Below are 14,462 nucleotides of genomic sequence, written 5' to 3'. Positions count from 1 at the left end.
AAATCAAGATGAAAAATCAAGTAGATCCCACACAGCTTATTATCACCAACCGTGTTGAGATGTAGTACAAAATATCCTGGAGCATCGTTGGTGTATAGTACGCCTATGGCTTACGCGAGAAGGTGCGTCGGCTACAGTCCACAGCCGGCGTGTCAAGCACACTAGCTCGCTCCCCAAATACTCCCACCACTGCAACCCTCGCAATCTCGAAAATATCACTGCCTCGTAATCTCAAAAATATCTACCGCGTGGAAGGTTTTAATGTTTGATAGCACACAATTAGTATGTGCAGATCGTGTGTGATGTCTGTTACTCCCACTCTGCTTCAGTCCCTTGATTCAAATTTTCAGTAGACCCGGCATTTTACTCCCGCCTCTGCATCCCTCGCAATCTCAAAAATATCTGCTCGCCCTTGATCTAAATTTTTAGTAGCCCTGCCTTGTTACTCCCGCCTAGTAAAATTTTCAGTTGTCGCAGTATTTCTAAAACACCACCTTGCCCCCCCCCCCGCCCCCTTCCACACACACCACACACTCCCCAAAACCTCCGCTCACACAGACACACAACCCTCGAAACCATTGGTAGGTCGCCGACATCGCCGGCGCCTCCATCCTCAACCTCTGCATGTGTGCCGAGGAGCTCAAGGAGCCAATGGCCAAAAAGAGGTTTATCGTGGCCTTTTCGCCCGATGCCAGCAAGGTGGCCGCCGAGGTGTCCCCGTCGTCCTACGCGGGCTCGATCCGCCGTCGCCGGTCCCCCCGATCCGCCCGCCGCCGCGCCCCTACGCCGGTTCGAGGACTTCCCCGTCCTCCCTCGGACCCGGCAGCCGACGAGGTCCTACCTCGGGGTCCGGCAGTGGCGGTGGGGGACGTGGGTCACCGGGTGTAAGTGCATCTAGTGCCACCCCTAGTTGGTTTTAGAGTATTGACGACAAACTTGGTTGAGGGACTAATGTGTTTGTGAGAATTGCAGGATAACTCAGGTAGTAGTCCCTTATTGATTCGGTTTACCTACCAGAGATGACACCTAAAATTGTGTGAAGACATTGATGACAATGGTGGTTCGTGAAGACATTCACGGTGAGGATTATGACATGAGAAGACATTCATGTGAAGACTATGAAGTGCGAAGACATAGTTGTTTCGTAGTTTCCTTTTCTTCTTTGTTGAGTCATAGGAACCACCATACTGTTAAGTGGGGTCCAAGTGAACAAAGTCAGAGTGACTGAAGTGATGCTCAACCAAATCCTATGTCTGCGAGCGAAGACAATGAGAGCAAATCTTATCCAGAGCTGGATGAGTCAGCTTTGCTTGTAGCCCAAGTAAAGCTGACGCGTGTGTTTGAAATCCGACTGTTGGACACGTGTCGGTTCCTTAGTGATCCAGGGTCATTTCGGACAAATCGGGTCGGGTTGCCTCCTGGCTATAAATAGCCCACCCCCTACACCATAAATTGGTGGCTGCTTAGAGTTAGTTCACGGTTTTTGTCGTTTGAGAGCAACCCACCTCCGAAGAATTTGAGAGAGAGAGAGAGATCCGTGCGAGGACAAAGCCCAAAACACCCAGAGCCAAAGAGTGTTAGGCATCACTGAAGTCTTTCTATCTGCGTGACCTGAAGACTTGTTACACTTGAGGACTGTGTATCCTCCAGCCGGTTAGGCGTCGTGTTCTGAGCATCCAATAGCCATTGTGGATTGCTAGTGAACGAAGTCTGTGAAGGTTTGGAAGTCTACCTTAAAGACTTACCAGAGTGATTGGGCGAGGACTGGGTGTCCTTAGATCAAGGGGAATAAGGTGAAGACGCAGTCTTCTGAGTTAAATCCCAGCCTCCCTAACCAGACGTACAGTTGTCACAACAACTGGAACTGGTCTACCAAATCCTTGTCTTCACGAAGCAACTGATTCTATCCTCCACTTCCCTTTACTTTACAATTCATCTCCATGAAGTTATTGCCTTCCTGTCTGATCTGATTGACTTCATTGAGTGAAGACTATTTACTGTTTGGCTTCATATTGTCTTCCATCCTGATCCATACTACCTAGCTGCTGATAGTCTTCGTGCTTTCACTTCATTGCTTACTTGACGATGGCTTGTCTAGTGTAGTCTATCTTCCGCTGCATATCAATAGGTTCATTTCTTCTCTTTGTCTTCAAAGACCTCTTGTTTTGAAGACTCTCATAAAAATCGCCTATTAACCCCCCTCTAGTCGATAACTAGCACTTTCAATTAGTATCAGAGCAAGGTGCTCCCTTGTTCTGTGTGATTCAGTTTAACCACCTGGAGTTTTAGCTATGTCGACTGCAGGGATAATCAAGGTCTCCGTTGTGTGCCCAGTGTTCGATGGCACTGATTACCCCTACTAGAAGAATAAGATGCGTATGCATCTTGAAGCCATTGACGTCGACCTCTGGTATGTCGTCAAGAATGGCGTTCCCAAGGTCGGTGAAGGTGTCACCGCTGCCGATGTCAAGAGGTTCATTCAACTGGATTCAACTGCCAAGAACATCACTTGTGGTCATCTGACCAAAGGACAGTACAGCCGTGTGAGTGCACTAGAAACTGCGAAGCTAGTCAGGGACTGGCTCTCCAAGGTCAATGATGGTGTCTCAACTCAGAGAGATTCAAGGGTTGATGTTCTTCGCAACCTCTTCAACCGCTTCAAGAGAAGCGACAATGAGAATGTCCAGCTCACGTTTGACCGCCTGACTAATATCATAAATGAGCTTCGTACACTTGGCGCCAGTGAGATCACCAAGCATGAAATCGTCAAGAAGCTACTGAGATCACTTGATAGCTCATTCGACACCTTGGCCCTGATGATTCAAGAACGTCCTGACTTCAAAGATTTTGATCCGTCTGACATACTTGAGAGGCTCAACACACATGAGTTCCAGTTATCTAAGAAGAGAGACATCTATGGCCGAACCAGGGCTTTGAAGGCAAAGGTTGTGTCCTCATCTGAAGAAGAATCTGACTGCAGTTCTGGTGATCCTGAAGACATTGGAAACGAGCTAGCTATGCTCATGACGAAGTTCCAGAAGTTCTCCAAGAAGAAAGGTTTCAGAAAGTCTTCAAGATCCAGCTCAAGAAATGATGAAGCTTCTACTCGTGACCACAAGAAGAGAACATGCCACAAATGCAAGAAACCTAGTCACTACATCTCTGAGTGTCCTCAATGGTTCAATGAGACCAAGAAGAAGAAGAAGAGCAAGGAATATGATTCTGGTGACAAGAAGAAGAAGAAGAAATCCTCAAAGTCTTCTTCAAAGTCTTCATCTCACAAGGTGTCAAAAAAAAGTCTTCATCTCACAAGAAGATCTCATCCAGCAAGGCTTGTGCGTTTGTTGGCAAGGAGATGGATTCAGAGGAGGAGTCTGCTTCTGAGGAGGCGGAGGTGGAGTCTGAGGAGGAGTTCGATTCAGGCGTGGCAAGCCTGGCTCTAGCTTCAGCTTATGTCGCCAAGTCCATCTTTAACATTGAATACAATGGCCTCGTCACGAACTCTGATGCTGATGATAAGGATGACTCTGCTCCTACCTACTGCTTCATGGCACGTGGTGCCAAGGTAAACTCATGCGATGCTTACTTTCAAACATCCAGTGAAGATGACTCTGAATGTGAATCTAAACCTAGCTACAAAACACTTGCTAAAATTGCAACTGAACAACAAACTGTTGTGGAACATATTCAAAAGTTGCTAGACAAAAGCGATGACCTGTTCGACGCGGAAATGACTCGAACTCGATCCTTAATTGAAGACATTAAAAATCTTCACGTTAAGTACAAGGAACTTGAAAGTCATCATGAAACACTCTCAGCTACTCATGAGAAGCTCTCCTATGATTATCTTCAGAGGAAGCAAGAGTTTGAGAACCTGAGAGCGACTCATGAAGATCTTCAAAAGGAGAACGAGTCACTCCGCGCTCAACAGGTCAGTTCCGCTTAGGAAGGTTTTGAGCCACCATGTCTAAAATGTCTTGAGCGTGATAATGCTGTCTTTGTTGCTGAATGTTCTACTGCTGCTACCGTTGCAATATCTTCAACTGTTGATGTGGTAACTAACCCCTCTTCTGAGGATACCACTACTATTGCTGATGAGAATGCCAGGTTGAAGACATTGCTTGAAACAGGGATGTACAAAAGCCTCAAAGGGCATCAGACACTATGTGATGTCCTCAAGAAACAGATTATGAACCGAAACCCTAGGAAAGAGGGTGTTGGGTTCGAGAGGAAAATGAATGTTGATGGTTCATACTGGAAGCCTGAGCAGTACCCCAAAACCACATGGGTTGCTGCAAAGGGACCTTCAGTGGATCCATCTACCTTATCTGGCTTCACTTGTGCTAACTCGATTATCATTGATGATTCCTTTGATGCAAACTATAAACTGTTTAAGAATCAGAATGGTGAAGTGTTTGCCTGGTATATTGGTACTAACTGCAGGAATGGACCACCTTTGAAGAAGATCTGGGTACCCAAAAGTTGTCTTGAGAAGCTTCCCGTGAATGTCATCATGGCACCAACTGGAAAGAAGACAAACCCCAGACCAAATGCTTCATATGGTCCAAAGGCTTCATACAGACAAAAGACTCATCCGAGTCACCCTAACGCCAGTGTTTTGCAAGGAAACCATACTCAGACTTATGAATATGAGCGTGTTTCATCAAACCGCTATGTTCATAAGACCAAGAAATTTTCTGCTTATTCTTATGAGTATTATTCACCTCCTGCAAGGCTATTTGCTAGGGCTCCAAAGAAAAAGTTCTCAGATGCTGCACTTAGACTCATTGCTTCTAAGCCACCCCTGAAGATGTGGGTGGTTAAGAAAAATTAACTCTCTTTTGCAGGGAAAGGTCTCCAGCAGGAAACCAAAGGCTTCTGATGCTTATGCTAGGGACCTAAAACATCTTGTGGGACGCAAGATAAAATGCCAGAATGGTCTTACTATGTATTTCGTCCTAGGATTTCTTGACAAACATCCTATCTACCCTAACTCGGATCTGAACTTTGATAATATGCTTGTTTGTCAAATGTTTATGCTTCACATTTCCCTTGGTGAAGCCTATTCCCCAAACTGCACTGTAGGGTACGACACCAAAGGCTTCTGAGTGGATTATGGACAGTGGATGCACTAACCACATGACTGGTGATCGAAGTCTTCTTATGGATTCAACCCTACGTCCGTCTGACAAAAGTCACATCACATTTGCTAACACTGGTAAAAGCAAGGTATTGGGCCTAGGTAGAGTTGCAATCTCAAAGGATCAGCACATGGATAAAGTGATGCTTGTTGAATCCCTTGGTTTCAACTTAATGCCTGTCTCAATGCTTTGTGATCTGAACACGATTGTGATATTTCAAAAATATCTTTGCCTTGTGCTTATGGAATCTGACAAATCTCTAGTCTTCGAAGGGTATCGAAAGGATGATCTGTACATGGTAGATTTCTCAGCAGGACCACAGTTGGCCGTATGTCTACTAGTAAAAGCTTCAGAGTGCTGGCTCTGGCATCGAAGGCTAGGGCATGCGGGCATGAGGAACTTACACACTCTCGCAAAGAAGAAGCATGTCATAGGCATCAAGGGCGTCAAGTTAAAGAAGGATCATCTATGCGGTGCCTGCGAAGCTGGAAAGATGACTAGGGCCAGGCATCCCTCGAAGACAATCATGATGATGACACGTCCCTTCGAGCTACTTCACATGGACTTATTTGGCCCTACTCACTACTCTACCCTCACTGCCACTGCTTTCCTCTATGGCTTCGTCATTGTTGATGACTACTCGAGATATACATGGGTGCACATAATTCTATACAAGACTGAAGTGCAGGATGTCTTCAGACGATTCGCCAATCGTTCCATGACCAACAATGGCATCAAGATCAAGCACATCAGAAGTGGCAATGGCACAGAATTCAAGAACACCGGCCTCGACACTTATCTTGATACATTAGGCATCACACATGAGTTCTCGGTCAATACACACCTCAGCAGAATGGCGTCATGGAGCGCAAGAACAGAACCCTCATTGAGATGGCACGGACGATGCTTGATGAGTACAAGACTCCAAGGAAGTTCTGGCCTGAAGCTATTGATACTGCATGCCATGTCATCAACCATGTTTATCTTCACAAGTTCCTTAAGAAGACATCATATGATCTCCTGACTGGTAAGAAGCCAAATGTCAGCTATTTTAGAGTATTTGGTGCTAGGTGCTGGATCAAGGATCCACATCACACTTCAAAATTTGCACCGAAAGCACATGAAGGTTTTATGCTTGGCTACGAAAAGGATTCGCACTCTTACAGAGTCTTCAACCTCTTTCACTACAAAGTGGTTGACACTGTGGATGTGCGGTTCGATGAGACTAACGACTCACAAAGAGAGCACTTGCCAAATGTGCTAGATGAAGCTGCACCAAGTGAATCTATCAAGCTTATGGGTACTGGAGAAATCATACCTTCAGAAGCATAGGCTGAAGAGGAAATCATCATTTCTGCACCTAATCAGCCTGAAGACACTGCTCAGCCTGAAGCCAATGCTGAAAATGAAGACAATGATCAGCAAGGGCAAAATCTTCGTCCAGTTCATCCTCGGGTTGCAAATGAAGTACAGATTGAGAATATAATTGATAGCATCAATGCACCTGGTCCACTCACTCGTTCAAGAGCAACACAGCTAGCAAATTTTTCTGGACACTTTGCATTTGTCTCAATATCTGAACCCAAGAAAGTTGATGAAGCCTTCATGGAACCTGAATGGATTCAAGCTATGCAAGAAGAGCTTCAACAGTTCAAGCTGAACAATGTATGGGAGCTGGTTAAGCGTCCAGATCCTTGCAAGCACAATATTATCGGCACCAAATGGATCTATCGCAACAAACAAGATGAGAATTGTCAAGTTGTCAGAAACAAGGCTCGTCTCATTGCTCAAGGTTACACACAAGTTGAAGGGATTGACTTCGATGAAACATTTGCTCCTGTGGCTAGGCTTGAAGCCATTCGCATACTGGTAGCCTATGCCAACCACAACAACATTCTTTTGTACCAAATGGATGTAAAGAGTGCCTTTCTCAACGGCAAAATTGAAGAAGAAGTGTATGTGGCACAACCACCTGGTTTTGAAGACCCAAAGCGCCCTGACATGGTATACAAGCTCAACAAGGCACTGTATGGCCTCAAACAAGCACCTCGAGCTTGGTATGACATACTCAAAGACTTCCTGAAGAGAAAAGGCTTCAAACCTGGTTCTCTAGATCACACTCTCTTCACGAAGACATATGATGGTGAACTGTTTGTATGCCAAATCTATGTGGATGACATTATCTTCGGCTGCACTTACAAGAGATACAGTGATGAGTTTGGGCATGTGATGCAAGAGCGATATCAGATGTCCATGATGGGTGAGCTGAAATTCTTCCTTCATCTTCAAATCCGTCAACAGAGCAATGGCATCTTCATTTCACAAGAAAAATATCTCAAAGATTGCCTGAAGAAGTTTGGAATGTGTTGGGCATATAACTACTGGTGTCACCCGCCCAGGAGGGGCCGGGTTACATTGAGACGATCATCGCATGAAGCCCAGAGTCAAGCTCGAGGATGGCGGGTCAGTAATGGGCTCAAGGACCAGAGGCGGCTTAAGGCCCGTAGTGGTAAACCGTCATAAGGCGTGACTTGTAGTGTAAGGCAAGAATAGTTAAGAGTCCGAGCCGGACGCTATTTATAAGCCGGCCGAGACTCTGAGAGCCGCTGGGCGTTAACCTCTCTATATAAAGGGATGACCCGGCGGCGGTTCAGGACAAGTAAGATCAGATCGATAGCCAGGCAGAGCGGTTTGAGCTCCTGGTCATCGAAACCCTAAGCAATACCACCTCAACTGGAAGTAGGCTTTTACCTTCAACGTAAGGGGTCGAACCAGTATAATCTTCGTGTCCTTTGTCCCGTTTAACCCCTTTATGCTTCCTAGCGGCGATGGCTCCACGACTAAGTCCTTGCTCGAGGACATCTGTCGTGACAATTCCACGACAGTTGGCGCCCACCGTGGGGCCAGCGCACGGTGGATTTGAGTTCTTGAAGGGCAGCTTCGAAGGGCTCAAGGGATACGCTGTGGGCCGGATGACCAAGAGTCGTCGCGGCAAGCTCTACATCGACGATGCAAGCTGGGGCCCCGACGCTGGCTCAATCGAGTACGGGTACCGGGTCCCCTTCGGCGGAATCCACGTTTTCATTGGCAAGATTGGCGAGCCGGGCCCTGAGCCGGACCTCTGCGCCGACCTCATCGAGACGGGTCAGTGCGCAAGACCCACCCGGACTCTGCCTTCCTTGAAGTGTGCTTTCGTGGGATGCGTCCATGGAGGACTCTCTGAAGGATCTGAATCTGGCGATGAGACGGCCGCTCGCTCTGACGGCGAGTCGTCCACAGATGAGACCAACTCGTTATATCAACTTCAAGATGGCAGGCTCAGGGGTTGTTCCGATGGTGACAGTATTCCGGACCCCTTTGAGCCGCCCAGCCGGGTTGGAATCTTCATGGTCGGCGCACAACCTGTTCAAAACCCCGCCATGGGGGCAGGGGGCCTTGCGCACTCGCCGGCTCAGGTGCTAATGGATCTCACAGATAAGATGACGGCCCTGTTAACCGCTACGGTCGTCCCAGCGGATCAAGCTCAGAATAAGGCGGAGGTGGCACAGTTAAAGCTGGATATAGCAAAAGCCAAGGAAGATCTGGCAGGGGAAGGGATCAGGATGGCTACAGAGCGGGCGGCTCTCGATGCCCAGACTCAGCTGATTCAGGCGCAGTCTTTCCGGCTCACGATGGATCAGAACGCATCCAATGAGATCATGAGAAGGAGGCATCAGAAGGCTCAATCTCGACTCCCTCCGGTTTACGATCCTCGAAACCTTTTCAACACGCCGGGTGCAGGGCCCAGTAACCCACCAGAGATCACGGCACCCGGGGCTGGAACGCCGATTCAGCCGCAAGTGATGGGGCCTCCCCGTGTGAACACTACCCCACCTCAGTACGTGCCAATACCACTAGGTCATTATGCCAACCCGTTGGAAAACATGGTCGCCGCGGCGGCGCGACTAGCGGCTCTCCCAATCGAGGGCGACTCTCCAACGGCGGTCGAAACCCGCCGGGTCAGAGAACTTCTTCAGACGGCTCTGGCGCAACAGTAGGCATATTCATATAGCCGGGACAGGATCCATTCAACCCCTCGTCCAGGCCGGAGCCCAAGTTATAGCAGACACATGGTTTCAGCGACCGGCTCAAGCAACATCCGGCGCCGTGACTTGCCAGCTGGCCACGGCCCGGCTCATAATGGAGCCTTTAACGTGGTAGACCAAGATAGAGCACAGCAAGAGGCGGAGCAGGTGCCTCAGCTGACGGCATACCAGCCCCTCCCGGTTTATCCGACGGCTTCTATCGAGGTGGGTATGCCTGCGAGGACCGGAGGTGTCCCATGTCTGGTGCTGACTCTCCGTAATGAACGTCTGCCCAAGGATTTCAAAGGACCTAGGAAGGTACCTAATTATACGGCTGATTTACAACCCGGAGCATGGATCGAGAGCTACGAGATTGCTAGAGGTCAGCGAAGCGGCAATGGCCAAATACTTCACCATGATGTTGGATGGGACCGCCCGCACTTGGTTGAAAGGACTGCCGCCTAATTCTATCGGGTCATGGGCAGAGCTAAAAGCCCGGTTCATCCAAAACTTCAAGGATACATGTAGGCAATCTATGTCAATTGTGGATTTGACTAACTGCAAGCAGTAGGAGGGCGAGTCTACAACCCATTGGGTTCGCCGGGTCAAAGAGATAATACATTCGTCTAATAAGATGGATGCCGGCTCTGCAGTTTTAATGTTGGAGCAAAATTGTCGTTTTGCGCCCCTGAAGATGAAGCTCGGGCGGCTCAAGCGCGATTGCAATGATATGGGTACGCTGATGGCGGCTCTGGTCAAGTATGCCGACTCTGATAGTACCAAGGATCCCGCGTCGGGTGATGAAAGGACAGGGAAGGGAAAGAAGAACGGCAATGGCAAGGGCCCTCAGCATAGCCCGGCAAACCAGGGAGGTAACAAACGTAAGGCTGATGGCAGTATGGAGTTTGTGGCCAACGCCAATTCACAGGGTAACAACCACCGACGTAAGGGGAGACCACCTCCCCGAGCCGGCGGGTCAGGCCGACGCTTGAGCAGTTGTTGAATGAGCCTTGTCCAAGGCATGGCTCTAGGGAGAAGTCGGCCACTCATCTATGGAAGGACTGCGCAATCATGAAAGCCTTCAAAAATTCCAACGCTTTTAATGGCAACAATGGGCAGGGCGGCGGCTCAGGCGCCGGCGGCTTTCATGGCCCGGGCGGCGGCTCACATTCCAATTCTCAGAATTTTCAAGGGGGTTTTAATCAGCAATCTGGCCAGGGTAATCAGCAGCGGCAGGGGGGATACCAGACCAATCCAAAGCAGCTCAATGGTGGACAGTATCATGTGTTCACTACCAGTCTGTGCAAGCGAGACCAGAAGCTTCATAAGAGGGCTGTAAATGCTGTTGAGCCGGTGGTTCCCCGCTATTTAAGATGGTCTGAGCAGCCAATTGTATGGAGTAGGGAAGATCATCCTCCCCGGGTTGATAATCCTGGTCACCTGGCCTTGGTGGTGGCTCCTCAGGTTGGGGGTATAAATTCACTAAAGTGCTCATGGACGGAGGCAGCAGCATCAACATCCTCTATTATGAGACCTTCCGTCGTATGGGATTAACTGATAAAAACCTCAGCCAGTCCAACACTGTTTTCCATGGGGTGGTGCCCGGTAAGTCGGCGTACCCAGTTGGTAAGATCGAGCTGGAAGTAGCCTTCGGAGATGAGTACAACTACAGGGCGAAAAAACTGACCTTTGAGGTGGTTAAAATAAGAAGCCCGTACCATGCTTTATTTGGGCGGCCGGCTTACGCCAAGTTCATGGCACGGCCGTGTTACATGTATTTGCAGCTCAAGATGCCGGGTCACAATGGGACCATTACGGTTCATGGCAGCCGAAAGATAGCCTTGGAGTGTGAGGAAGGTGACGCTGCTTACGCTGAATCTGTTTGTGCAACAGAGGAGTTGAAGTTTTTCAAGGATAATGTTGACCCGGTAGATATGACGTCTTTGAAAAAGCCAACCACGGAGCATGAGCCGGTAATGAAATTTAAGTCAGCTGATGAGACTAAACTTGTTGACTTTGTTCCAGGTGACTCATCTAAGCAGTTTAGCATCAGTGCCAATCTGGATCCGAAATAGGAAAGCGCGCTCATCGAGTTCATCCGTGAGAACAGGGACATCTTTGCATGGAAACCTTCTGACATGCCGGGTGTACCAAGAGAACTCGCTGAGCACACTCTCAATATTGATCCGAAATTCAAGCCAGTCAGGCAATTCCTCCAGCGGTTTAATGAAGAGAGGCGGAAAGCCATTGGTGAGGAAGTAGCCTGGCTCTTGGCGGCCGGGTTTATCGTTGAAGTCTTTCATCCGGAATGGTTAGCTAACCCGGTGCTCGTGCTCAAGAAGAACGGCACCTGGCGTATGTGCGTGGATTATACAGATTTAAACAAGGCTTGTCCGGCTGATCCTTTTGCTCTCCCTCGTATTGATCAAATTATTGATGCTACGACGGGTTGTGAGCGTTTGAGTTTTTTGGATGCGTATTCTGGTTACCATCAGATCAAAATGGCTATTAAGGACCAAGAGAAGACGGCGTTCATTACTCCTTTTGGAGCCTTCTGTTACGTGTCTATGCCTTTTGGGCTCAAGAGTGCACAGGCGACTTACCAGCGTTGCGTGCAGAATTGTCTTCATAATCAGATTGGGCGCAACGTTCATGCCTATGTGGATGATATCGTGGTAAAATCCAGAAAGAAGGAGACCTTGATAGATGATCTGAGAGAGACCTTTGATAATCTCCGGGTCTACAAGATGATGCTTAACCCGGCCAAGTGTGTCTTTGGTGTTCCTGCAGGCAAGCTCTTGGGTTTTCTGGTTTCTCACAGAGGCATTGAGGCTAACCCGGAGAAGATCAAGGCAATCACCTCTCTGGCTAAGCCGGCGTGCATAAATGACGTTCAGCGTCTGGCGGGTCGCGTCGCTGCCTTGAGTCGGTTTATAAGCCGGTTGGGTGAAAAGGCCATGCCACTGTATCAGATGATGAAGAAAACAGATGACTTTGTCTGGAATGATGCTGCTAATGCAGCTTTTGAGGATTTGAAAAAACAACTAGCTGAGCCGCCAGTCCTTGCTGCTCCTGTCGACAAGGAGCCTTTATTGCTGTATGTCGCCGCTAACACACGAGCCGTCAGTGTAGCTGTGGTGGTGGAGCGTAAGGAAGCGGGTAAGGAGCATCCGGTTCAGCGACCGGTTTACTACGTCAGTGAAGTACTCATTGAGTCCAAACAACGGTATCCACATTGGCAGAAGCTTGTTTATGGGGTGTTCATGGCAAGCCGGAAGCTTAAGCATTACTTCAAGGGCCACCCTATCACTGTGGTCAGATCTGCTCCCCTGGGAGACATCATCCAAAATAGAGAAGCCACAGGAAGAGTTGCTAAGTGGGCTATAGAACTTGGGCCTCATGGTCTAAAATATGTGCCACGCACTGCTATCAAATCTCAAGCATTGGTGGATTTCATCAACGATTGGACAGAGCTGCAGGTGCCTGAAGAGAAACCGGATAATACATACTGGACTATTCACTTTCACGGGTCCAGACAGTTGGAGGGCTCGGGGGCTGGAGTTGTGTTAGCTTCCCCTCGAGGTGACAAATTTCGTTATGTACTACGGTTGATGTTTACCTGTACTAACAATGCAGCTGAGTACGAGGCCTTGCTCCATGGTCTTCGGATGGCTAAGGAGATGAGCTTAAGCCGGGTAAGGTGCTTTGGCGACTCAGATTTAGTGGCCCAGCAAGTATCAGGCAAGTGGGATTCCAAGGATCCCCTCATGGCGGCTTATCGCCGTGAAGTTGATGCCATTGCTGGACATTTTCAGGGTTACCAAGTAGAGCACATCGATCGCAGAAAGAACGAGGCGGCTGATGCATTAAGCCGGCTGGGCTCTCAGCGAAAGCCGATGCTGCCTAATACTTTCTTGGATATTATACATAACCCTTCTGTCAAGTTGCCTACAGAGGAAGACTTGGCTGTTCCTGACCCAGAAGCACAGTTGGTGGCGGCTCTCCATGTTATCCCAGATTGGACAGTGCCATACTTAGCTTACATGACCCGGGGAGAATTGCCTGAGGATGAAACTTTGGCCAGACAAATAACCCGGCGGTCTAGGTCAATGATAATTATCAATGGCGAGTTGCATCATCGCAGTGTCACTGGAACTTTTCAGCGTTGTGTTTCCTCTGAAGAAGGTCAAGCAATTTTACGTGAGATTCACGAGGGGGATTGTGGCCATCATGCCGGCTCAAAATCCCTTGTGGCCAAGGCTTTTCGTCATGGTTTTTATTGGCTGACGGCTCATGCTGATGCAGAGGACTTGGTCAGTAAATGTGACGGTTATCAGAAGTTCTCAAGACGGGCTCACGTGCCGGCTCAAGAGTTGAGGATGATTCCAATCACTTGGCCGTTTGCAGTCTGGGGGCTTGATATGGTTGGGCCTTTCAAAAGGTCCAAAGATAAGAAGACCCACCTCTTGGTGGCGGTTGACAAGTTCACAATGTGGGTTGAGGCAGAGTCCGTTAGTAAGTGTGACGCAGCCACGGCGGTTCAGTTCATGAAAAAGGTGATATTTCGCTTTGGTTTTCCACACAGCATTATAACTGACAATGGTACCAATCTGTCTAAAGGCGCCATGGAGGAGTTTTGTCAACGAGAGCATATCCGGCTTGATGTTTCATTAGTGGCTCACCCTCAATCCAATGGTCAAGCTCAAAGAGCCAATCAGGAAATCTTGAAGGGCATCAAGCCCCGGCTTTTGGTCCCTTTGCAACGGACGCCGGGTTGTTGGGCGGAGGAGTTACCCTCCGTGTTATGGAGCATCAATACTACTCCTAACAGGGCTACGGGTTACACGTCTTTCTTCATGGTTTATGGAGCGGAGGCGGTCCTCCCTAGAGACATCCGTCATGATTCGCCTCGAGTGGCGGCTTATGTCGAGGCGGATAATGAGCAGGCGCGTCAAGATGCTCTTGACTTGTTGGACGAACAGCGTGATGTAGCAGCAGCTCGCTTGGCGATTTACCAACAAGACCTGCGCCGCTATCACAGCCGCCGGGTTAAGTCCAGGGTCTTTCAGGAAGGTGATCTGGTGCTCCGGCTCATCCAGGATCAAACAGACGCACACAAGTTATCCCCGCCTTGGGAAGGGCCCTTTGTGGTCAGCAAGAACTTGCGCAACGGGTGATACTACCTTATCGATGTTCGGGAGCACAAAGATTCACGTAAGTCGGAGGAGGAGACCCGTCGGCCGTGGAACATAGCTCA

Source organism: Aegilops tauschii, chromosome 2 (assembly GCF_002575655.3).
Source record: "Aegilops tauschii subsp. strangulata cultivar AL8/78 chromosome 2, Aet v6.0, whole genome shotgun sequence".
In the NCBI taxonomy this organism is placed as follows: domain Eukaryota; kingdom Viridiplantae; phylum Streptophyta; class Magnoliopsida; order Poales; family Poaceae; genus Aegilops; species Aegilops tauschii.
The sequence above is the reverse complement of the archived record's forward strand: the minus strand, read 5'-3'. Positions refer to the sequence as shown.